The 25,910-nt window shown below is 42.0% G+C and overlaps 1 protein-coding gene across 5 annotated transcripts in view; it reads right to left on the reverse strand.

Annotated features, from left to right (window-relative positions):
* The window catches only part of LOC124012096 (rho GTPase-activating protein 32-like), a 243,911-nt gene that overhangs the window by 73,193 nt on the left and 144,808 nt on the right, over positions 1-25,910 (reverse strand). The window contains exon 1 of one of the 5 annotated variants that reach the window (XM_046325542.1): positions 8,155-8,911. The exons of the other annotated variants lie outside the window; for them this stretch is intronic. The gene's annotated coding sequence lies outside the window, so the exon portion shown is untranslated. Of the gene's footprint in view, positions 1-8,154; positions 8,912-25,910 lie in introns of those variants that run through there. 5 annotated transcript variants of the gene reach the window in all.

Here is a 25,910-nt window from a genome sequence, read left to right on the forward strand (position 1 = left end):
TTTTCGTTACGGTCCTGAGGAGAGGAGTTGGGTTCTTTCTCGGGACGTGCTGGACCGTTTGATCTATGATTTCCTCCGTTGCCGCCAGTGTTCCTCCTCGAGAGCGCCAGGAGGCGCTCGGTGAGTGGGGGGTACTGTCATGTTTGTCATTTATTATCTTGTCTTGTCCCTGTGCTTCCCATTCTATTCGTTTCCCTCTGCTGGTCTTATTTGGTTCTTTCCCTCCTTCTAGCCCTCTCTCTCCCCCTCCCTCTCTCACTCTCTCGCTCTCTCTTCTCTCTATCGTTCCGTTCCTGCTCCCAGCTGTTCCTATTCCCCTAATCATCATTTAGTCTTCCCACACCTGTTCCCGATCCTTTCCCCTGATTAGAGTCCCTATTTATTCCTTTGTGTTCCGTTCCTGTGCCGTCGGTTCCTTGTTTTGTATTCACCATGCTGTGATTGCGTTTCGCCCTGTCCTGTCGTGTTTTTTGCCGTGATTGTGTATCACCCTGTCCTGTCGTGTTTTGTGCCTTCATCAGACGCTGCGTGTGAGCAGGTGTCTCAGTCGACTACGGCCTGCGCCTACCCGAAGCGACCTGCAGTCTGTGGCCGCTTCTCCAGTTGTTTTCCCCTCTACAAATCTAGAGGATTTCAGTTATTCCGTTTTGAACATTAATAAACTCTGTTTCTGTTAAGTCGCGTTTGGGTCCTCTTTCACCTGCATGACACAGGAAGTTAAAGCTTGGTCGCAAATGGGTCTTCCAAATTGACAATGACCCCAAGCATACTTACAAAGTTGTGGCAAAATGGCTTAAAGACAATAAAGTCAAGGTATTGGAGTGGCCATCACAAAGCCCTGACCTCAATAGAAAATTTGTGGGCAGTACTGGTAAAGCGTGTGCGAGCAAGGAGACCTACAAACCTGACTCAGGTACACTAGCTCTGTCAGGAGGAATGGGCCAAAATTCACCCAACTTATTGTGGGAAGCTTGTGGAAGGCTACTCGAAACGTTTCACCCAAGTTAAACAATGTAAAGGCAATTCTACCAAATACTAACTTCTGACCCACTAGGAATGTGATTAAATAAATAAAGGCTGAAATAAATCACTCTAGTATTATCCTGACATTTTACATTCTTAAAATAAAGTGGTGATCCTAACTGACCTAAATTAGGGAATTTATACTAGGATTAAATGTCAGGAATTGTGAAAAACTGAGTTTAAATGTATTTGGCAAAGGTGTATGTAACCTTCCGACTTGAACTGTATGTAAGAATGCTGTTCATTGACCACAGCTCAGCATTCAACACAACAGTACCCTCCAAGCTAATCACCAATCTGCGGACCATTGGACTAAACACTTCCCTCTGCAACTGGACTACCTGACGGGCTGCCCCCAGGCGGTGAGGGTAGGCAACAACACACCCGCCACATTTACCATCAATACGGGGGACCCACAAGGGTGTGTGATTAGTCCCCTCCTGTTCACCCAAAACTGCGTGGCTGCGCACAACTCCAACACCATCAAGTTTGCCGATGACACGACGGTGGTAGGACTGATCACTGATGACGATGAGGCAGCCTATAGGGAGGAGATCAGAGACGTGGCAGTGTGGTGCCAGGACAACAACCTCTCCCTCATCGAAAGCAAGACTAAGCAGTTGATCATGGACTACAGGAAACGGAGGGGCGAGCACGCCCCCGTCCACATTGATGGGGCTGTAGTGTAGCGGGTCGAGAGCTTCAAGTTTCTCTGTGTCCATATCGCTAAGAAATTTAACATGGTCCACACACACACCCATAAAATTGTGAAGAGGGCATGACATCTCTTCCCCGTCAGGAGGCTGAAAATATTTGGCCCTCAAAAGTTCTACAGCTGCACTATTGAGAGCATCTTGATTGTCTGCGTCACCGCTTGGTACAACAACTGCAAGGCATCCGACTGCAAGGCGCTACAGCGGGTGGTGAGTACGGCTTAGTACATCACTGGGGCCGAGTTCCCTGCCATCCAGGACCTCTATACCAGACGGTCTCAACGGAAAGCCCCAAAAAATGTCAAAGACTCCAACCACCCACACCATAGGCTGTTTTCTCTGCTATCGCACAGCAAGCAGTACCAGTGCCTCAAGTCTGGAACCAACAGGATCCTGAAAAGCTTCTATCCCCAAGCCATAAGACTGCTAAATAGCTAATCAAATAACTCCCCAGACTACCTGCATTGACCCTTTTTTGCACTAATGCTCTTGCACTGAATCTATGCATAGACACTGGACTCTACCCACACACTCACACATACTTACACAGACACTCCTGTCATGACGTTGGCCTCTTTGAGTATAGGAACCCCATCCCCCTCTCCCTGCCTCCCCCTTTCCTCCTTCAACTAGGCTGCTGTGGTCAGAGGTCGTAAATTCCTGAGAAGACCTCATGGACACACAGTTATAGAGAGTAGTTTTTCATGGAGACAAAGGAAATCCTTCCACCTTACAGAACTTGAGGTACGAACAAATTTCATGTTCCGGACAAAGTGTAAAATATCGGTGAAGAATCTAGCTACGAACTGGTCCGTTTGTCACAACTTGGGAAGCTCATGGGAGACGGTGTGGCCACATTACCATAACGCTGTTTGTATAATAGCCCCAGATATGAGGTTTACACCTAATTGTTGTATAAGATGAATGAGTGAGTATGATACTGTTTATACAATTTCACAATGTGATTTTGGACAGTTTAATGAAGGAAAACTCAAAAAGGGAATAAATCATTAATCAGAAGACTATTGATCAGATATGAAAATACCTGAAGGGTTATATTGGGAAATTATAACTTTGTAATCTGAATTCTTTCCTTGGTGTCCCGACTTCATAGTTAATTACAGTTACATGATTATTCAGTTTAATCGCGTAATACTAATTACTGGAATCTTTGATAAAAACTAAGTCTTCAATTTAATGATAGTAAAGACACGACACTCCAAAACACTTACACGCACAGACACTACATACGGCCACACACACACATAACATGTGCACACATGCATACTGTGTGCACATGCATTCTTCCACATTTTGTTATGTTACATTCTTATTCTAAAATGTATTAAATATTTTTTCCCTCATCTATCTACACACATAATGAAAGCAAAAACAGGTTTTTAGAAATGTTTGCATATTTATAAAAACAAAAGAGAAACATCAAATTTACATAAGTATTCAGACCCTTTACTTAGTACTTTGTTGAAGCACCTTTGGCAGAGATTACAGCCTTGAGTATTCTTGGGTATGACGCTACAAGCTTGGCACACCATGTATTTGAGGGAGTTTCTCCCATTCTTCTTGGCAGATCCTCTCAAGCTCTGGTTGGATGGGGAGCATCACTGCACAGCTATATTCAGGTCTCTCCAGAGATTTTCAAAACAGGTTCAAGTCCAGGGTCTGGCTGGGCCACTCAAGGACATGCAGAGACTTGTCCCGAAGCCATCAGACCAGAGAATCTTGATTCTCATGTCCTGAGATTCCTATAGGTGCCTTTTGGAAAACTCCAAGCTGGCTATCATGTGCCTTTTACTGAGGAGTGGCTTCCGTCTGGCCACTCTACCATAAAGGCCTGATTAGTAGAGTGCTGCAGAGATGGTAGTCCTTCTGGAATGTTCTCCCATCTCCACAGAGGAATGCTAGAGCTCTGTCAGAGTGACCATCGGGTTCTTGGTCACCTCCCTGACCAAGGCCCTTCTCCCCGATTGTTCAGTTTGGACGGGTGGCCAGCTCTAGGAAGAGTCTCATTGGTTCCAAACTATTTCATTAAAGAATGATGGAGGCTACTGTGTTCTTGGGGACCTTCAATGCTGCAGACATTTTTGGGTACCCTGCCCGAGATCTGTGTCTTGACACAATCCTGTCTCGGAGCTCTGGGGACAATTCCTGGCTTGGTTTTTACTCTGACATGACCTGTCAACTGTGGGACCTTATATAGACAGGTGTGTGCCCTTCCAAATCATGTCCAATAGAAACAGGATGCACCTGAGCTCAATTTCAAGTCTCATAGCAAAGGGTCTGAATACTTATGTAACTAAGGTATGTTATTTATTTTTAATACATTTGAAAAAATGTCTAAAAACCCATCTTTGCTTTGTCATTGTGGGGTAGTGTGTGTAGATTGATGAGGGGAAAAAATAATTTTATACATTTTAGAATAAGGCTGTAACCTAACAAAATGTGGAGAAAGGGAAGGGGTCTGAATACTTTCCCAATGCACTGTACATGGCAACCTCAATTACCTCTTACCCCTGCATATCAACTCAGTACTGGTGCTCCCTGTATATAGCCATTAGGGTTAGGCGTTATGCAGATTTTCATACCATTTCTGTAACATACTGGGGTATACAGTATTCCTGGAAGTACACACAAGGGACTCTATGTAAAAATAAATATATAATACTTTTAAAAATGTAATATCAAGCACAAAACAATTTAGTCAACAGGAGGAGATTGAATGTCTCTGCTATAACAAAGAAGCTTGATATCTAGCCACTAACAAGTTAGCAAACCAAATGCATAGCTGGAGCCCTGAGCTGGATATATATATTTGACACATCTTAGATTTCTTAGTTATTCTTAACTTAGTGGCGCAGCATACATTTTTTTTTTTACAGTATTGAAAATCATAAATCATATTTTTATCTTTATCTAAATCTGCATTGTTAGAAAAGGACCCGTAAGTAAGCATTTCACCGTTAGTCTACACCTGTTTATGAATCATGTGACAAATAACACATATTATTTTATTTGCGCACTGTACCTGACAAACTTATTGATACATACAGTAGTAGGCCTACTTTACCATCAGTTACTTGCAATAATTTTATGCTGTAGGCCAAGTGTCATACATTCACATTGTAGGCCTAACACGTTTTTTGTCGAATGCAGGGGGGACATGGAATTTTTTTCTAATTTCATGGAACATTCCACAGAGTTGCATGACATTTTTGCATAATTTACAGCTGAGAAAGCTAAGTAGTAAACAAAAACCAGTGGCCTCACTTTCTCAAGCCATTGCTTTGGCATGTGACACCTTACAACACTGACAAAATCTATTGCTTAGCTACGCTGCAAGCACAATAAAATAGTTCCATTACTTCAATGCCAATTAGTGTCCAAACAAGCCCTTGTTTTCTTCCTAATTGAAAGCTACTTGCCTATATATCTCCCAATCAATCCCTTGTAAGGACAAGCATATAAAGATGTAACACACAGAGGGGATTTAACACAATGTTGCTATTGCAGAGACCATGTTTAACAATCCACCATTGATTGCTAGACGATGTAGTGAATTGTATGGTTTGTGTGTTCCTTCATACAGTGTACAGACCACAGACAAACACATCACAACAGTCTGTGTTTTCCCCCCATCATTGCATACACACAGATTACAGATACACACAAACACAATCAAACTGAATGGCCCCGCTGTCCTTTGTGCCTGAAGAGATCTGCTCCGTATCCTCCAGGCACCAGAACCCGATCCGCACCCCAATCCATCCCTGTGATTGACATGTCATTATGAAACGAGCTGGGCAATGCGTCCAAGCACTGACCTCCGAGAGCGAGTGTAAAATAATTGTATTGCATGTTTACACAGTTAAACACACACACGCTGGGTTTGGCGGGGTCTTTGTGTAACGATGAGCAAAACAAACCTAGACCCTTCAGATTCCCCCATTGCTATGGAGTGGTAGACACAGCAGCCGCTTTAGACAATAGACAGCTCAGCTCTAGCCAGGTTAGCATAGAAGTTGTTAATACACTAATCCAGGTGCAGTGGGACTGGTGCAGGACCAAACCCAACATGGTACACAACAACAGAACAGAACACCGATCAGTAGTAAGCTGCCTTTACCATTCAGAGCAGAAATTTGTGCTGTTGATTTATAGGATAAATAGAGGTACGCTTTATTTGAATTTGGGGCTACCACTTGGTTAAATTTACCCTTGAATATGTGTGATACAATTCCAATTATGCCACTTTGACAGTGTTGAGGGCTGAGGGGCCTCATCTAATGCAGCTGAACTGCTGTGGATATGGATAGTATAGATTGCATACAGCCAATAGCCACTAGGTCAACCCGCTAAAGTGGGGACGGTCATGATGTGGGCTGGCTAAGCTTGACAAACAGACGTGAATCATTTCAAACAGGTCACAAGATCGAAAAACGAGGCTAGGTTCAATATGCACCTCGATCCACACTGTTAGCCCACTTCAAAACAGACACATCATGGAAAAGGCCTCCATATTAGACACACTAGCAACAGAAGCTTACTCAAATGTGACTCAGCATTCAGACAAGGGACTCGAATCATGGGGAAATTACATGGCTCTGTCAAACAGTCAATTTCACAGTGCGTGGATGGAAAGTCATCCTTGAAAAATGGCAAAAAACAACCACGCACATCTATGGTCTACATTTTGAAGAGCTTCATTAGTGTCCTTGGTATTAGCCTCAAAGTTTTGGAATGAAATAACTACAGAAATAGCATCTTGTCAGTTCCACGTGATACGTCAATAGGTGGTTGTGAGGGCCTTTTCACCTCCATCTATGGAGCCAGCAGGTTTACTGTCTGTACAAAACAATTGTCAAGGCTAAGTGTGGGACGCAAAATAGCAGGCTTGGTTTAAGTACCACTGTAGCTCCAGACGGCTTGGCACAGCCTACTGTTTGCAGCGACTCTTTCACTTCCTCCCTCTCTCCTTCTTCAGTGTTTTCACTTTTGTTAGCTTCCACTCTCCTCATATCAACTCTCTCTCCCTATTTCTTCATCAGTGTTCTGTGTTTTCACTTTCGTTAGTTACCGCTCCAACTCTTTTTCTCAACCCTGGGGTCTAAAATCTCCAAACTGAAGTGGTACGTTTGCTCAATTAGTTCTACAGACAAAGAACCTTGAGTGAGCTCCAAGCTTGACAAAGAGCTACAGAGGAGAAAGTTGTTTGTTCTTTAAGAGCTTAGAAAGTGTGCTGATCAAACAATGTTCGGGGACGAGGGAGAGAGACAGAAACACAGATGGAAGAGTTTTTTGGGTCTCATTAAAGTTGACTTAATGTAAGAGAGATGCTGGAAAACAGCTAACGGTAATCCCCGTCCAGTTTCTGCTGGATCGTCCCAAAAAATGCATGGTAGTAGGAGAGAACATGACCTAGTTCTTCGTTCTCTGCAAGCAGAGTTCAATAATGCTGCCGCCTGCAGCATGACTAGTTAGAGAGCACGGCTGGGCTCAGGACAATGATACAGCTAGTCGTATATACCAACAGCAAGGCTTTTCTCAGTGCAGGGCAGGGGCAATGAAAGCAAACCCCAAATGCAATCCCAAAGAGATGGTCATTTGAGTTGAGCAAAACATACTTTCCCTGTTACTGCAGGAAGGTGTTAAGAGTTTGGACTTCTGAACAGAGAAAGGGTGAGTGTTGGTACATACCAACTCAAGCTGTCATGCACATAGTACACATACAAACACAATTTGTCTCACACACACACACAAATGGAAATGGTAGGCTACATGTACAAATGCACTTGCACACACATTCACTGTCAAACAGTTACGCACACACACACACACACACACACACACACACACACACACACACACACACACACACACACACACACACACACACACACACACACACACACACACACACACACACACACACACACACACACACACACACACACACCTCATTACCGATGGCGCTCAATGACAGTTCAGTGAACTGGGAGCGACACAGCAATCAGTCTATTGTTCAGCTGGGATCCCTGCTGCTGAACCACACGTTAAAAACAACTTGTTCCGCTCCGTAAAAAAAAGTGACTAATTCCAACACCAAGCCAGTGCATGTCTAGCAGTTAAATACTGACTTGTCCATTAAGACTAAATCCACCATAGTGACAGAAGACCATCCACGGTGGCCTTGCTGCAGAGAGAGAGAGAATGTATGTGTGTGTGCAGACGTGGGTGAGCAGTGGGTGAGCTAACCCACCTGCTATATTTTAGCCTAAAAAAGCTTTCACTGACACACAAGGACAAACTCAAAGGACCGTCTCCCAGCACTGAGAAAGGTGAGATAGACGAGAGAGAAAGATAAAGAGAAAGAGGGAGAGAGGTCCTCTCAGTCAGTACTCACAGCATTAGAGTCCCGTTGCCACTGCTTTGGTCACACGGCCTTTTGTTTGTTTCCTTTCACGGTGCCTGCCGGGGGCTGAACGCAGAAAGAGAGCCCCCCTACTGAACACATACACACACTGAGTCCGTCCTCCCCCTTTAGCCTGGAGTATCCATGTCTCACTGTGTGTGTGTGTGTGTGTGTGTGTGTGTGTGTGTGTGTGTGTGTGTGTGTGTGTGTGTGTGTGTGTGTGTGTGTGTGTGTGTGTGTGTGTGTGTGTGTGTGTGTCTCAAAGTGGCAGGTTCCCCAGTCCCGCAAGCCTCTGTTCCCCTCGCGTCCGAGAACAAATCCACACTCCAGGATACAGATACAGCACTGTCTCCTTGCAAGCTCACATACACTCTCTCTCTCTGTTTGTTGTCCCGTGTGTGTGGAGTGCAACCCCTCCCTGTGTGGGATTCAGAGAGAGAGGAGGAAGGCAGTGGTAGCACCAGCACCAACTGTAGAGCAGTGGTTTGTTAGGTTTGGAAGATTCCACGTTAGGACCTGTGTGTTTTTCATCCCATCTGTTTTGTTCTTTCTCTCGCCATCTCTCATCCCAGTGACGTTCTCTAGGTTCCCTTCTCTCAGTCTGTTCTTACTACTTGGTTAGCCCTTCCCCACAGCATATTTTACACTCAATTTGTCAGGCAGAAGTAGTAGTTGACGAAAAAGCGGTTTTCTTTCCTTTCTTTTTCCTGCCCTGCGCTAATCCGCTCTGTCCGTCTTTCAACCACATGCTTTCTCACTCTCCTCTTTTCCTCACTCGCCCCCTCCCCCATATCTCATTGGTACAGTCCCCAGGACAAAGCAAGAGGGTTGGAGAGAGCCAAAAGAAACAGAGGGGAGGGGTGTGTAGATGTGGTTGGGAGGAGGGGGATGCCCTTGCAGGAGAGCAGTTCTTTTCTCCAGCATGTGCAGTCTTTCAATCTTTTTCTTTCCTTTTTCCATTTCTCTTCTGGCCTGTGGAGGGGCAGAGGATTAACAGCACAGTGCAGACCCCTCAGTGAGAATCTCCCTATCCCAAATAATAAGCAGAGTTGAGAGGACAGACACACACCAGCCTGTGATCAATCCCAAAAAAGCTTGAATTATGCAACCTTTACACTTGACTGTCCATTTACATTTGTTATAAATTAAGAGATTTTGCAACCATGTTCTTTCGACCAATCGACTGCTAGAAATTTTAGAACATGTCTTTTCCCATATACAGTATTTGATACACTGCCGATTTTGCAGGTTTACCTACTTACAAAGCATGTAGAGGTCTGTAATTTTTATCGTAGGTACACTTCAACTGTGAGAGACGGAATCTAAAACAAAAATCCAGAAAATCAAATTGTATAATTTTTAAGTAATTAATGTGCATTTTATTGCATGACATAAGTGTCAGGATTTGGCCAGGGTTGTTCCGGTTTTTGGTCACTAGATGCCCCCATTGTGCCTTTTGACCTTTTGTTTTCCCTTGATCCCCATTATTATTTGCACCTGTGCCTCGTTTCCCCTGATTGTATTTAAACCCTTTGTTTTCCTCAGTTCTGTGCTCTGTGTTTGTATGTTAGCACCCAGCCCTAGTACTCTGTGAACTCTTGTTGATCCCGGTGGACTCTCTTGTGGAATTCTGTTTTTTTTGTTCTTGTTTGTTTGTTTTTTGAGTATCTTTTAAGGCTTTTTGTGCTATTCCTTCCACCTTGTGGATTTACCTTTTTGTCTTGGAGGATTACCTTAGTTCTTGTGGAATTCCTTTTGAGGTTGTGGAGTTACATGTTTTCCTGAACTTCACTTTTTACTTCATTAAATACACCGTCTCAAGTACTGCTGTGTCTGCCTCATCTTCTGGGTTCTGCCGACTATTCGTGGCTCAGTTGGTTAAGTGGCTGTTTCTCACTCCGGAGACCCGGGTTCGTAACCGGGTCCTGACAATAAGTATTTGATCACCTACCAACCAGTAATAATTCCAGCTCCCACAGACCTGTAAGTTTTTCTTTAAGAAGCCCTCCTGTTCTCCACTCACTACCTGTATTATCTGCACCTGTTTGAACTCGTTACCTGTATAAAAGACACCTGTCCACACACTCAATCAAACAGACTCCAACCTCTCCACAATGGCCAAGACCAGAGCTGTATAAAGACATCAGGAATAAAACTGCACAAGGCTGGGATGGGCTACAGGACAATAGGCAAGCAGCTTGGTGACAAGGCAACAACTGTTGGCGCAATTATTAGAAAATGGAAGAAGGTCAAGTTGACGGTCAATCACCCTCGGTCTGGGGCTCCATGCAAGATCTCACCTTGTGGGGCATCAATGATCATGAGGAAGGTGAGGGATCAGCCCAGAACTACACGGCAGGACCTGGTCAATGACCTGAAGAGAGCTGGGACCACAGTCTCAAAGAAAACCATTAGTAACACACTACGCCGTCATGGATTAAAATCCTGCAGCGCACGCAAGGTCCCTCTGCTCAAGCCAGCGCATGTCCAGGCCCGTCTGAAGTTTGCCAATGACCATCTGGATGATCCAGAGGAGGAATGGGAGAAGGTCATGTGGTCTGATGAGACAAAAATTGAGCTTTTTGGTCTAAACTCCACTCACCGTGTTTGGAGGAAGAAGAAGGATGAGTACAACCCCAAGAACACCATCCCAACCGTGAAGCATGGAGGTGGAAACATCATTCTTTGGGGATGCTTTTCTGCAAAGGGGACAGGACGACTGCACCGTATTGAGGGGAGAATGGATGGGGCCATGTATCGCGAGATCTTGGCCAACAACCTCCTTCCCTCAGTAAGAGCATTGAAGATGGGTCGTGGCTGGGTCTTCCAGCATGACAATGACCCGAAACACACAGCCAGGGCAACTAAGGAGTGGCTCCGTAAGAAGCATCTCAAGGTCCTGGAGTGGCCTAGCCAGTCTCTAGACCTGAACCCAATAGAAAATATTTGGAGGGAGCTGAATGTCTATATGTAGGAGTATGTATGGAGGAGTGGGCCAAAATTACAGATCTCTACATGCTTTGTAAGTAGAAAAACCTGCAAAATCGTCAGTGTATCAAATACTTGTTCTCCCCACTGTATTGACATACCCTGTGTTTTAATCAAATTAACTATATGATTGAGCTTGTCTGACACTTTAAGCTTCAGGTTTGATGCCTCAAGAGGTCACCAGAGATCTAGATAACAAGAAGGAAAACATTTTTCACCTGACCCAACTATTCTCTCACTTTTGCAGATTCTGCCATTACTCTGCTGACGTTGCCGGTAATAGGCTACAGGAGGAGTAGGCAACCTTTCATGTGAAATGCCAATTTATCTTACCATTTCTACCGATCTGCGTGCCAGTTATGGTTTTCATATACACATTTTTGTGAAAGTTTAGTTTAATTTATAATGTCTTCGCATCTCAAAATCATTGTTGTGGTTAATCAAAATTTTACCCAAATCTAAATTAAAATTATACAAACCTAAAAAGTTGCCATTGCCAACTACTTACAAACAGCTTACAAAAAGCCAACAAATAAAAACATTGCAGGTAGAAAATGTCCTGACAAAAATATCCTAGAAATCATATTGGCTACACATGGCCTGTGTGCAACAAGCTTTAATTAACTGGGGTGGCAGGTAGCCTAGTGGTTAGAGCATTGGAGTAGTAACCAAAATGTTGCCAGATCAAATCCTCAAGCTGACAAGGTAAAAATCTGTCGTTCTGCCCTTGAACAAGGCAGCTAACCCACTATTCCTATGCAGTCATTGACAATAAGAATTTGTTCTTATTAACTGACTTCCCTAAAAAATAATAACAACAATAAATATATATACATACACACATACAAGGCATTACTAATGAGATATGAGGTAACAACAGGTGTTTAAAAAAAGTACAAATTGTTTGGTAGGTGTTAACCTTGTGTTAAGATGCCTATGATTAAAAAACAAAAAGCAATTATTATTGTGTTGAATTGTGCTTGGGAAATAAAGATAGAGATGGTTTTATAAAGGTAGTGGTAATATTTAATTCAATACAGAACATTGTAGACAGTTTAAATTACCCTATCCTGAAGCTCAACTTTCCCAATACCCAGGAATAAAAGGCCACTCTAAAATGTGCAGTTTTTTCACACAACACAATGCCACAGATATCTCAAGTTTTGAGGGAGTGTGCAATTGGCATGCTGACTGCAGGAATGTCCACCAGAACTGTTGCCAGAGAAGTGAATGTTTTTTCTACCATAAGGTGCCTTCAACGTTTAATTTGGCAGTACATCCAACCGACCTCACAACCGCAGACCACGTGTATGGGGTCATGTAGGCGAGCAGTTTGCTGATGTGAATGTTGTGAACAGAGTTCCCCGTGGTGGTGGAGGGGTTATGGTATGGGCAGGCATAAGCGACAGACAACGAACACAATTGCATTTTATTGATAGCAATTTGATTGCAGAGATATTACATTACATTTAAGTCATTTAGCAGACGCTCTTATCCAGAGCGACTTACAAATTGGTGCATTCACCTTATGACATCCAGTGGAACAACCACTTTACAATAGTGCATCTAAATATTTTAAGGGGGGTGAGAAGGATTACTTTATCCTATCCTAGGTATTCCTTAAAGAGGTGGGGTTTCAGGTGTCTCCGGAAGGTGGTGATTGACTCCGCTGTCCTGGCGTCGTGAGGGAGTTTGTTCCACCATTGGGGAGCCAGAGCAGCGAACAGTTTTGACTGAGCTGAGCGGGAACTGTACTTCCTCATTGGTAGGGAGGCGAGCAGGCCAGAGGTGGATGAACGCAGTGCCCTTATTTGGGTGTAGGGCCTGATCAGAGCCTGGAGGTACTGAGGTGCCGTTCCCCTCACAGCTCCGTAGGCAAGCACCATGGTCTTGTAGCGGATGCGAGCTTCAACTGGAAGCCAGTGGAGAGAGCGGAGGAGCGGGGTGACGTGAGAGAACTTGGGAAGGTTGAACACTAGACGGGCTGCGGCGTTCTGGATGAGTTGTAGGGGTTTAATGGCACAGGCAGGGAGCCCAGCCAACAGCGAGTTGCAGTAATCCAGACGGGAGATGACAAGTGCCTGGATTAGGACCTGCGCCGCTTCCTGTGTGAGGCAGGGTCGTACTCTGCGGATGTTGTAGAGCATGAACCTACAGGAACGGGCCACCGCCTTGATGTTAGTTGAGAACGACAGTTTGTTGTCCAGGATCACGCCAAGGTTCTTAGCGCTCTGGGAGGAGGACACAATGGAGTTGTCAACCGTGATGGCGAGATCATGGAACGGGCAGTCCTTCCCCGGGAGGAAGAGCAGCTCCGTCTTGCCGAAGTTCAGCTTGAGGTGGTGATCCGTCATCCACACTGATATGTCTGCCAGACATGCAGAGATGCGATTCGCTGTGACGAGATCATTGTCGTACCATTGATCTGCCTACATCACCTCATGTTTCAGCATAATGCACGGCCCTATGTCGCAAGGATCCGTTCTCATCTGAGTGGAGAAGTGCAACTGAAGCACGAAATGTATCTGATGCCGAGAAGATATTACAATAATAAGCATTTTACATCTGAGTTTACAAAACGCAGCAAGATATTTCTTGTGCGTTTTATATTTTTTCCTTCGTGAAAAACTCAGAATGCTGCATTAATGCGACCCCTAAGTTTACCTTGCCAGTTAATGTAAGTAAGTGGCTGAAATAATAAGGTAACGGGGCATCATATTGTGTTAGCTTTCTGCCGTGTTTGAGAAGTCAAAGCTCTTTGGATGAGTTATTTGTACAGTTGTACAGCCTCTTACACTGCACCAAGTACGAACAAACAAACTGCTGCCATTGACCTAAGGGAATTGCAGGCGTTTCAAATAATGCAGGGATTCGGTACGAAGGAGCATAAGCAACTTTTTGTTTGTTTGCCAGAGAGAAGTGGGGGACTGCAGAGGTAGATGAGTTATTTGGAGTGTCCCTCCCACACAACAAACTTCACATGCTGGTATTTTTGTCAGGCTGTAGAAAAGGAGGCTTTCAAGTGCTGTTCACCTTTGGGGCTACACTGCAGTGCTTCGGAATAAACCGAGAGAAACATTGAAAGATATATTCAATATGACCAACTGGAAGGTAAGCTACTGTTTCAGGGCTCTACAGTGCTACAATTTTGATAGAATATGCTCCAAAATATTTTGCTGGGCTACCTGGAATTTTAATTTAGGAGCACCAGCCCCCTATAAAAGAAATCACCCAGATAATAATTGTAATAATTACTTTGCTGTACCGTAGTTTCTTAAATGCCATAGAGAATAGACTGAGGACAGATTCGAACGGCTTGTTTCTAGACCAAACTTTTCAAATACTACCGACATCATTTTTTGTTGTTGTAACTGTACTCCTACATCTCTTTATATGCGCCTACATTTTTCAACTTAGGAGCACAAATGTCAGCCTGTATGGACTGGACGGAGATCGCAGCAGTAAGTGGATGAGATTAAGGATCGGGAGTGGTGTGTGAAAAATTGCAAAGCTGCTTATGAAACAAATAACATAGCAGTTGACTTACTCACTGTACACACTGTTACTGCACACACAAGCACAGTGTCATGCAATGACACAAACATAGGCACACAGATGTGCAGGTACAAAGTCATGCGTATGTCAGAGGCTGGTGGAAGTCACTATAGGAGGATGGGCTCATTGTAATGGCTGGAATGGAATTAATGGAAAGGAATCAAACACATCCAACATATGGAAAAACATTTGACTCAGTTCTTTTTACTCCATTCCAGTCGTTACAATGAGTATGTCCTCCTATAGCTCCTACAAGACTCCTCTGGCATACACACGCACACAGCATGTCAAGATAGCACTGAAAACACTAGGACTGTTTCTGCTGCTGTGACGTCACTAAGAGTAGACTACATTGACAGGGCAGGCGGGCAAGCATTCATTGGGGCTAAAAAAATATTTACACCGAAGCTCCGAGCAGCTCGTCAATATGGTGCTACTGCCCTGTTATGCACGGAACTCTCCAGCAGCATAGTGCTATGCTGACTCTTTTGCAGCATGGTACGTTCCTAGTTTCCCCAGTAGTCACACACTGCAAATGACTGCGGTCTCCGTAATAACCGTTAGAATAGCAAAACTATGTGCTGCCATAGAAATAGAATGAACAGAACGGGCATCCCCGTTCTTGTCAATGATGCCATAATGGATGGCCTGGCGGCCATTGCAAGTGTACCCATAGGAGCAAAACAAAAAGTAAAAAGCTGGACGTGTACCCATCAAATGTGGCAAACATGTTAGGATTCAGTCTCATGTCAGGTGAACTTCGGTCTAATACTTTTCCCATAATCTCGAAACTGTTCCCTTTCAATTGCTACAATGGTTATGCATATGCTTTTCATATTTCTTCTGTAAGAAACATTTCAATTTAGCCCTATCCATATAGGCCAATTCCCACAAGTGTAAAGGTTACGAGTGTATCATACCCTAATACATCAGATAATAATCACTGAGCTCTATATTAACAGAGCCATGCAGATTTTTTGCCAAAACTTGAGAATTTTACATGTTGTGGTGGACACCTTCAAAATTGTTTCCGCGGGTTGCAAATAAGCTAAATTAGCATGACAAGAGCTGAATTAAATGTAAAGGCCTTGAAAATAAAAGCTCAGTGCTCTGTTGACATTTCACAGAGATATGCTTGTTTGTGAGAAATCTTTGAAACAATAATTTAGCATTATCTGAAAAGTGTATACTTAAATATGAAAATAGCACATATGTCTCAAAATCAATATCCATCTTTCATTGTTTTATGTCCTGCGGATACGAGAAGGAAGATGATGAGCTCAACAGGAAAGTGAGCCTGTCAGGTAGCCATCATTCTCGCACCACGTTCAGCTTAGCTGACGTAATGCTGTGTGCAATTTTCCTAATTTTGGACTTTTTCTCCCTCTGGCCTCTATTGATTTAGTCACCATAATTTTGAACATCCTACAAGTATAAAAACATGAGATTTACACCATTGGTTTTCTTAGAGGATTATCTACACAACAAATTATTGAACAAATTGGTCAAATTATTTGTTTTTGATTGGACATCCTAGTCCATGTTACCGCAGAAACGGACTCAACTGCACGAACACCCGGCTGTCCCGCCTTCTGGCAGCTGTTTGTAAAAAAATCTATCAATAAAATAACAGTTGACAGTCTTCATTCGTAACCGTCAGTTACACAGTAAGTGTGCCAGTTATAGGTAGCCTACATTAGATTAAGCTTTGCAGCAATGCTAAGCTAAGTGCACTGTACAGAAGGGGGGAGTTTCGCATGGGCACAGATTCTATGTGAATTTGGTTGGGTAGCCCAAAAAAGTTACATATGTGTCACGTTCTGTCCATCGCTCGTATGTGTTTTCCTTGTTTTAGTGTTGGTCAGGACGTGAGCTGGGTGGGCATTCTATGTTGTGTGTCTGGTTTGTCTATTTCTATGTTTGGCCTGATATGGTTCTCAATCAGAGGCAGGTGTTAGTCATTGTCTCTGATTGGGAACCCTATTTAGGTAGCCTGTTTTGTGTTGGGTTTTGTGGGTGATTGTTCCTGTCTCTGTGTTTGCACCAGATAGGACTGTTTAGGTTTTCACTTTTCTTGTTTTGTATAGTCTGTTCATGTATAGTCGTCTTTATTAAAAACATGAATAACCACCACGCTGCATTTTGGTCCGCCTCTCTTTCACCAGAAGAAAACCCTTACAATATGGCAGATTTAACTATTTGGTTGTAATTTCATCACCTCTTGAAAAGCATAGTCAGAACTATACATTTTGGATTATTCCATGCAAAACAAATGCAACATTTAGCTCTATCATCAGCTTTAGGCGTTTACAGCAAGTAACTGCATGCTTTCATGACCAGTAAACATCAACTGATCATGTTGAGGGAGATACGTGAGGGTAGCCTCACGATATGTCAATATTGGATACTATTAGTTGGATATTTGAGTGATACAAAATAAAAGTAAACTATACCTGACAAGTACAAGTGGTTTAGGTTAATTTCCCACGTTCAACACCATAGTGCCCACAAAGCTCCTCACTAAACTAAGGACCCTGGAACTAAACACCTCCCTCTGCAACTGGATCCTGGATTTCCTGACGGGCCTCCCCCAGCTGGTAAGGGTAGGCAACAACATCTTCCACGCTGATCCTGAACACTGGGGCCCCTACGGTGTGCGTGCTTAGTCCCCTCCTGTACTCCCTGTACACCCACGACTGCATGGCAAAGCACTACTCCAACAAAATCATTAAGTTTGCTGATGACACAACAGTGGTAGGCATGATCACAGACAATGATGAGACAGCCTATAGGGAGGAGGTTAGAGACCTGGCAGTGTGGTGCCAGGACAACAACCTCTCCCTCAATGTGAGCAAGAAAAAGGAGCCGATTGTGGACTACAGGAAAAGGAGGGTAGAACAGGCCTCATTAACATCAACGGGATGTAGTGGAGTCGAGCGTTTCAAGTTCCTTGGTGTCCACATCACCAACAAACTATCATGGTCCAAACACACCAAGACAGTCATGAAGAGGGCACGACAACACTTTTCCCCCCTCAGGAGACTGAAAAGATTTTGCATGGGTCCCCAGATCCTCAAAAAGTTATACAGCTGCACCATCGAGAGCCTCCAAACTGGTTGCATTAACACTTGGTATGGCAACTGCTCTGCATCCGACCGTAAGGCACTACTGAGGGTAGTGCATACGGCCCAGTCATAGACTCACCCAAGTCTCGGAAGCCAGCGGCACCAATGTGTTGGAGGAAACACTGTTCAACTGACGACTGGGGGTCAGCCTGCAGGCCCCCGGCCCCCCACAAGGAGCCACTAGAGCGCGATGAGCCAAGTAAAGCCCCCCCGGCCAAACCCTCCCCTGACCCGGACGATGCTGGGATAATTGTGTGCCACCCTATGGGACGTCCGATCACGGCTGGTTGTGATACAGCCCGGGATTGAACCTTAGACCGCTGCACCACTCAGGAGGCCGAAATGGCTGGCTTTCTATGAAGCTTGCTCCTCCATTGTCCGATGATTAGGTGAGAATAGCGATTCACCGTTCAGTTTGAACCTATTGGAGCTCCTATTAGAGCTCCTCCTTCACTGTCCGATGATTAGGTGATAATAGCGATTCACCGTTCAGTTTGAACCTATTAGAGCTTCACATCTAGGAAGCTGGGACTGGGAGCAGTGTATCCCATTTCCCCTCTCTCTCTCTCTCTCTCTCTCTCTCTCTCTCGATAGAATCTTTAACAGACAGTGACAATGACCAAAAAACTCTTGGCTGAACTACAACAACCGTTGTCAGGTGGAATCACATTATTTGCAAAACATTTTCGCTTACTACTTTCAATAACTATTTAATAAAACTCTACATTTAACTTCTTGAGTGTAGGGGGCAGGATTTTCGTTTTTGGCAAAAAAACGTACCCATTTGAAACTGCCTATTTGTCAGGCCCAGAAACTAGAATATGCATACAATTGTCAGATTGGGATAGAAAACACTAAAGTTTCCAAAACTGTCAAAATATTGTCTGTGAGTATAACAGAACTGAAATTGCAGGCGGAAAACTGAGGAAAATCAAACCAACATTGTGTCAATATTGCCAAAGCAACAATGTATACAATATACATTGTAATAAAATTATAAACAATAACAAATAATAATACAAAATTCATTACAAAAATAATAACAATAAAATGGTAAGTCAATAGTAGAATGTAATGTAATAAATATAAAAATATAAATATGGAAAATGAAACTATAACTACCTTATAACTAAATAACGGTCATCTTCACCATTACATCACTACTAGAACTATCATCATTACCACTACTACTACCACCACCATCACTAAACTGTTATCATTACCATTACCACCCATACCACAAATAGTAATAACAATAGTAATAATAAGTAAGTTACTGCTTACTATGCAGATGTTATTATTCAGTGTCCCTCAGGCTATTTGGCTGCAAGAGGAGCCATTGCGCCTTCGCCCATGAGTATTTTTAGTTTTGCCTCTGGGTTTAATAAGTTCAAATTTGGAGTAAATTTGGAGTAAATGTAGTCATTTCTGTAAATAATGAATCTCTTTGTGAGGAATGTTTATCGCAGTTAAGGAGAAAGTCTCCCCTGTCATGCAGTGACCCCATACACGCTCCTCTTTGGATAGCCATGTCTTTTTATGTCTGCTGGTTTCTATTGCCAATCGGTGGTCACTCAGCCTGTACTTGGTAAGGATCTGTCTCTGCTTCGTATCTCTGACAATGTAGAGATACTCAGCCAATTCATATTCTCTGTTTAGGTTCAGATAGTAATTTAGTCAGCTTTGGGGTTCTGTTTCGTTTTTTCCAATGTTGTAAATATGAGTCCTTTGATTGGTTCATGATTTTGTTTATTGGAATTATTTCTTTTGAAGCAGTGCTGGTGTCAGCTTGGTTGGTTAGGTCCAACAACAGCTGACAGAAAGCTCGTTTCTGGGCTCAGCTCTTGGGTTTGAAGTGCTTTAAATGGCAGACTCGAATTTGGACATGATTTTATGATATTTTCTGTATTTTCATTATTACTGGAAAGCGGCCCAATTCTGCCCTACATGCATTAGTTGGTGTATTTCTCTGGACTTGTAGGATTTTCCGACAGAATTCTGCATGCAGGGCTTCAATTGGATGTTTGTCCCACATTTTAAAGTCCAGTTTATTGGACTTGGATTATACTGTCAAATATTTTGGGATGTTGATCTTGAATTATTTCATTTTTATTGCATACAATGCTCTGCAGGGTTTTCCTTTGAGTGCATTCACTGCCATATTAAAGTTTCCCGATGCAGATATGGTCAGACCAAGGTAGGTGTAATTTTTAGTGTGTTCAATTATGGTGTTGTTCGGGGTGAATTTACATGTGTTTCTGACATCTTGTTTTTTTTTGGGGGGGGAAATCATGATTTTCGTTTTTGGGAAATTTACTGCCAGGGCCCAATTATAGCAAGATTGCTCTAGAATATTAATGTTCTGTTGAATACATTCTTTGGTTGGTGATATAAGTACCAAGTCATCAGCATATAGCAGGTATTTCACCTCTGTGTCAAATAGTGTGAGTCCTGGGGCTGGAGAATGGTCCAAATTGTCTGCTAATTCATTGATATAAATGTTGAAAAGATTTGGACTCAAACTGCAGTCTTGTCTCACACCTCGACGTTGTGAAAATAATTCTGTTCTTTGGTTTTTCTTTTTCTTTTTTTCTGTGTCCATACATTTATTAAGTCATACACCTTACCACCAAGCCCACTTTGGAGAATTTTGTAGAATAGCCCTTCGTGCCAAATAGAATCAAATGCTTTCTTAAAGTCAATAAATCAGTAGTAAAATTAGATTTTGGTCCTCTTTTTTTTATTAATTAGGTGGATGTGTTTATTAATTGGTGTGTGTAAGGTGTATATATGGTCAGTATATGATGGTCATTAGTGTGATGGTGTTATTAGTGTGTGTAAGGTGTATATATGGTCAGTAGTGTGATGGTGTTTATTAATTAGTGTGTGTAAGGTGTATATATGGTCAGTAGTGTGATGGTGTTTTAATTAATTAGTGTGTGTGATGGTGTTTATTAATTAGTGTATATATGGTCAGTAGTGTGATGGTGTTTATTAATTGGTGTAAGTGTATATATGGTGTATATATGGTCAGTAGTGTGATGGTGTTTATTAATTAGTGTGTGTAAGGTGTATATATGGTCAGTAGTGTGATGGTGTTTATTAATTAGTGTGTGTAAGGTGTATATATGGTCAGTAGTGTGATGGTGTTTATTAATTAGTGTGTGGTGTAAGGTCAGTATATATGGTCAGTAGTGTGATGGTGTTTATTAATTAGTGTGTGTAATATATGGTCAGTATATGGTGTTTATTAATTAGGTCAGTAGTGTGATGGTGTTTATTAATTGGTCAGTGTGTGATGGTGTTTATTAATTAGTGTGTATATATATGGTCAGTAGTGTGATGGTGTTTATTAATTAATGTATATATGGTCAGTAGTGTGATGGTGTTTATTAATTAGTGTAATATATGGTGTATATATGGTCAGTAGTGTGATGTGTTTATTAATTAGTGTGTGTAAGGTGTATATATGGTCAGTAGTGTGATGGTGTTTATTAATTAGTGTATATATGGTCAGTAGTGTGATGGTGTTTATTAATTAGTGTGTGTAAGGTGTATATATGGTCAGTATGGTCAGTAGTGTGATGGTGTTTATTAATTAGTGTGTGTAAGGTGTATATATGGTCAGTAGTGTGATGGTGTTTATTAATTAGTGTGTGTAAGGTGTATATATGGTCAGTAGTTTATTAATTAGTGATGGTGTTTATTAATTAGTGTGTGTAAGGTGTATATATGGTCAGTAGTGTGATGGTGTTTATTAATTAGTGTGTGTAAGGTGTATATATGGTCAGTAGTGTGATGGTGTTTATTAATTAGTGTGTGTAAGGTGTATATATGGTCAGTAGTGTGATGGTGTTTATTAATTATGGTCAGTAGTGTGATGGTGTTTATTAATTAGTGTGTGTAAGGTGTATATATGGTCAGTAGTATGGTGTTTATTAATTAGGTCAGTAGTGTGATGGTGTTTATTAATTAGTGTGTGTAAGGTGTATATATGGTCAGTAGTGTGATGGTGTTTATTAATTAGTGTATATATGGTCAGTAGTGTGATGGTGTTTATTAATATGGTCAGTAGTGTGATGGTGTTTATTAATTAGTGTGTGTAAGGTGTATATATGGTCAGTAGTATGGTGTTTATTAATTAGATGGTGTTTATTAATTAGTGTGTGTAAGGTGTATATATGGTCAGTAGTGTGATGGTGTTTATTAATTAAGGTGTATATATGGTCAGTAAGGTGTTTATTAATTAGTGGTGTAGGTATATATGGTCAGTAGTGTGATGGTGTTTATGGTGTTTATTAATTGATGGTGTTTATTAATTAGTGTGTGTAGGTGTATATATGGTCAGTAGTGTGATGGTGTTTATTAATTAGTGTATATATGGTCAGTAGTGTGATGGTGTTTATTAATTATGGTCAGTAGTGTGATGGTGTTTATTAATTAGTGTGTGTAAGGTGTATATATGGTCAGTAGTGTGATGGTGTTTATTAATTAGTGTGTGTAAGGTGTATATATGGTCAGTAGTGTGATGGTGTTTATTAATTAGTGTGTGTAAGGTGTATATATGGTCAGTGTGATTGTTTATTAATTAGACATTTATGGTTATTACATTTTTTTTATTAATTAGTGTGTGTAAGGTGTATATATGGTCAGTATTTGACATTTACTTATTACATTTTTTTTCTTGAAGGTTTGAATTCAAAATGCTACAAAAAACCTTTCAAGTTAATTCTTACTCAAATTCCCCTGTAATTATTGGGGTCTGATTTGTCTCCACTTTTGTGGATAGGAGAGATGAGCCCCTGGTTCCAGACATCAGGGAAGCAGCCAGAAGTTAAAACCATGTTGAACAATTTAAGCACAGCATTTTGCAACTCAGGTGTGCTGTTTTTCAGCATTTCATTTCTGATGTTGTCTAGACCACAAACCTTCTTTGATTGAATAGATTTGAGCTTTTCATTTAGTTCTTGTTGGGTTATTGGGTAATCTAATGGATTTTGTTTGTCTTTAATGACTGATTCAAGGATGTTACATTTTTCTTGAATTTCTAATTGGTTCTGTTTTAAGGCTTTTTGTGGGATGTTTTTGTATATATTATCAAAATAAGTTTTCCAAATTCCTACATCTTGTATGGCTCATTCTTGTGGCTTTGTTGTGCTTAAATTGTTCCACGTCCCAGAACTGATTTTGGTCAATTGCATTTTCATTTTTTTTTCTCTATTTTTTGCGTTTCAGTGTTTGTTTATACTGTTTCAGAGTATTCATATCGTAGCTCTGGGTTGTTTTGCTGCTTTGTTTGTCACGGCCGTCAAAAGTGGACCAAAGTGCGGCATGGTGAGCGTACATTTTCCTTTTAATTAAAATGTTGCCAACAAAACAACAAACTAAGAAATAACCGTGAAGTTTACAGGGCTATATTTCCTCTAACAAAAGTCAACTTCCCACACTGAAAGGAGGGAAAAAGGGCCACAACGCCAGACAGCTGTCCCTGATTGAGAACCATACCCGGCCAAAACATAAGAATAAAGAAACATAGAATGCCTACCAAAATCTCACCCTGACCAAACAAAAATAGAGACATAAAAAAGGCTCTCTCAGGTCAGGGCGTGACAATGTTTTTCGTTTGACATTTGTCTTAGGTGTTTTCTAATTGTTTTACATTCATTATCAAACCATTTGTCAGAAATATTTCATTTTTTTGTTTCTGATGTTACATTTCTTTGGTTTTCTCAAATTTGCTTTGGATGCTGCTTTTTGGAATATGCAGTTGATGTTTTGGGTAGCCGAATTGACAGCATCTTTATTGTTTTGGTATTGTGAGTTATTGAAAAACTGTATAGAGTTCATCATTTCATTTGAGTTCAACGTTTCAATGAATGTCTCTGCACTGTTTGAAGCCCATCTGTACGATTGATTTATGTTGTAGAGTTTATTGGGCTGTTTTTTAAAATTAATATTGCCGGTTAATTTCTTCAGGAACACGTTGATCTGACTGTGATCTGACAATGGTGTCTGTGGTCTGACAGTGAATGCACTAATGGAGGAGGGGTCAATGTCAGTGATGGCATAATCGACTACACTTGTCCCAAGAGCTGAGCAGTAAGTAAACTGACCTAAAGAGTCCCCTCTGATTCTACCATTAAGCATGTACAGGCCCAAGGCTCGACAGAGATGCACTAACTCCTTCCCATTTTTGTTCAGTATTTGGTCAGGATTGTTTCTATTATTTATAATAGGGCTACCGTACAAGGAGGGGTGTCCAAATATGTGGTGGTAACCTCCAGCATCAGTGTAGTCAGGCTCAGAACCTGTTCTTCCATTGAAATCTCCACAAAGAAGCACTTTACCCTCTGCCTGAAATGTAATGATTTCTGTATGGAGATTGTAAAAAAAAACTGATGAATCTGGAGGAGCATAAGCTGCACATATGTATACATCATTGTCACAATAGATTGTACCTTTGTTAAGTTTTAGCCAAATGTGAGTGGTACCTTTTTTCATTTCATTCAGTGCTAAGTCCTGCTTATGCCAAATGATGATTCCACCCGAGTCTTGGCCCCGTTTAACATTTTTATGTTTGATTGATGGTAGTAAACTTTCTCTATAGCCTGAGGGACACTGAGTATCTATGTATCAACAACACCATGTTTCCAGCAGGATTAGGATGTCCTGTCCCTTGATGTTTTTAATCAATTCTGGATTTGTTGTTTTATAACCAAAATGTGAAGACTATAGGCCCTGGATACTCCAAGAGCTGATAGTTAATGATCTCATTTATAATAAGTGATATTCACTGGTTTGTACATTGAAAAATCAAATAATAATAATTATGTATACACACACACACACACACACACACACACACACACACACACACACACACACACACACACACACACACACACACACACACACACACACACACACACACACACACACACACACACACACACACACACACACACACACACACACACACACACAATACCGGTGGCAATAAAATTAAGAAGTTGTAAACAAATGAATAAGAATGGAATAAGATTGCACAAAAAAATAAGTACAATATAATCTGCAACCCTGTGTGTGTGTGTGTGTGTGTGAATTAAAGGGACTGTCTAGCTCAGTAGTCTGCATATTAGTCGCAGTAGTTGGCGCACCTCACCAATCTCTGATTGTTCTAGGTGTCTTTTGCCAGAGGTTACCTCAGCATATGTAGGCTAATGATCTGAATGATACATGGTGTGGACTGCATCATGTGGTGTACTTCTCTGAAAGACAGTGTTCTGTCTGACCCTGGAGTAGTGGCCAGAGCTGTGTTGTGATGGTCCAGGTCCAGTAGAGCTGTGTTGTGATGGGCCTGGTCTAGTAGAGCTGTGTTGTGTTGTGATGGGACGGGTCTAGTCGTGCTGTCCTGAGGCGGGTCTGGTCTGGTAAATCTGTGCTGTGTTGGGCCTGGTCTAGTAGAGCTGTGCTCCGTCTAAGCCATGCCTGGCTCTTTTCTCCTGGGGATGGTGGAGGTACTGTTGTTTCAGAACGTGGGGCGGGAGACCTCTGTTGCTGGGGTAATGGGTGTGTGGATCCCTGCCAAGTGTTGCATCTTTTAGGTCCTTGGCAAAGGTTCTGATACTGTCCTAATCAAGATGTACATTATCGTAGAAGTGTTGACATGTCAGAGTGGGGTGGTGAGCCGTTCTGACGTTGAGCAGTGAGGCACAGTCCACAGTGATCTGTTGATTTATTTTGTCAATCAACTTTCCTGGGAAGTCTTTTCTTGGTAGGAGGGTGGACACAACTATCCTGGTTGTTGGGAACATAGCCTGCGCCCGTTCTGCCACTCTTCTCACTGCCCCAGGTACATTTTCAACTTTGTCATGAAGGTTGTTAGTGCCAGTGTGGATGTTGTCGGGGGTGTCAATCCTGGTCTGACTGAGTAGCTGCATTGCACTCTCAGTTGTAGGACACCAGAACTTATACACCTGGTGTCTAGTGATAATCTTTCCGGGACTAAGATCTTCCCATTTGAATCAATAAGGATTGCAGTTGTAGGTGATTGTCTGGGTGGAGCAGACTGGGAAGCAG

The sequence above is a fragment of the Oncorhynchus gorbuscha genome, linkage group LG02 (assembly GCF_021184085.1).
Source record: "Oncorhynchus gorbuscha isolate QuinsamMale2020 ecotype Even-year linkage group LG02, OgorEven_v1.0, whole genome shotgun sequence".
NCBI classification, from domain to species: Eukaryota; Metazoa; Chordata; class Actinopteri; order Salmoniformes; family Salmonidae; genus Oncorhynchus; species Oncorhynchus gorbuscha.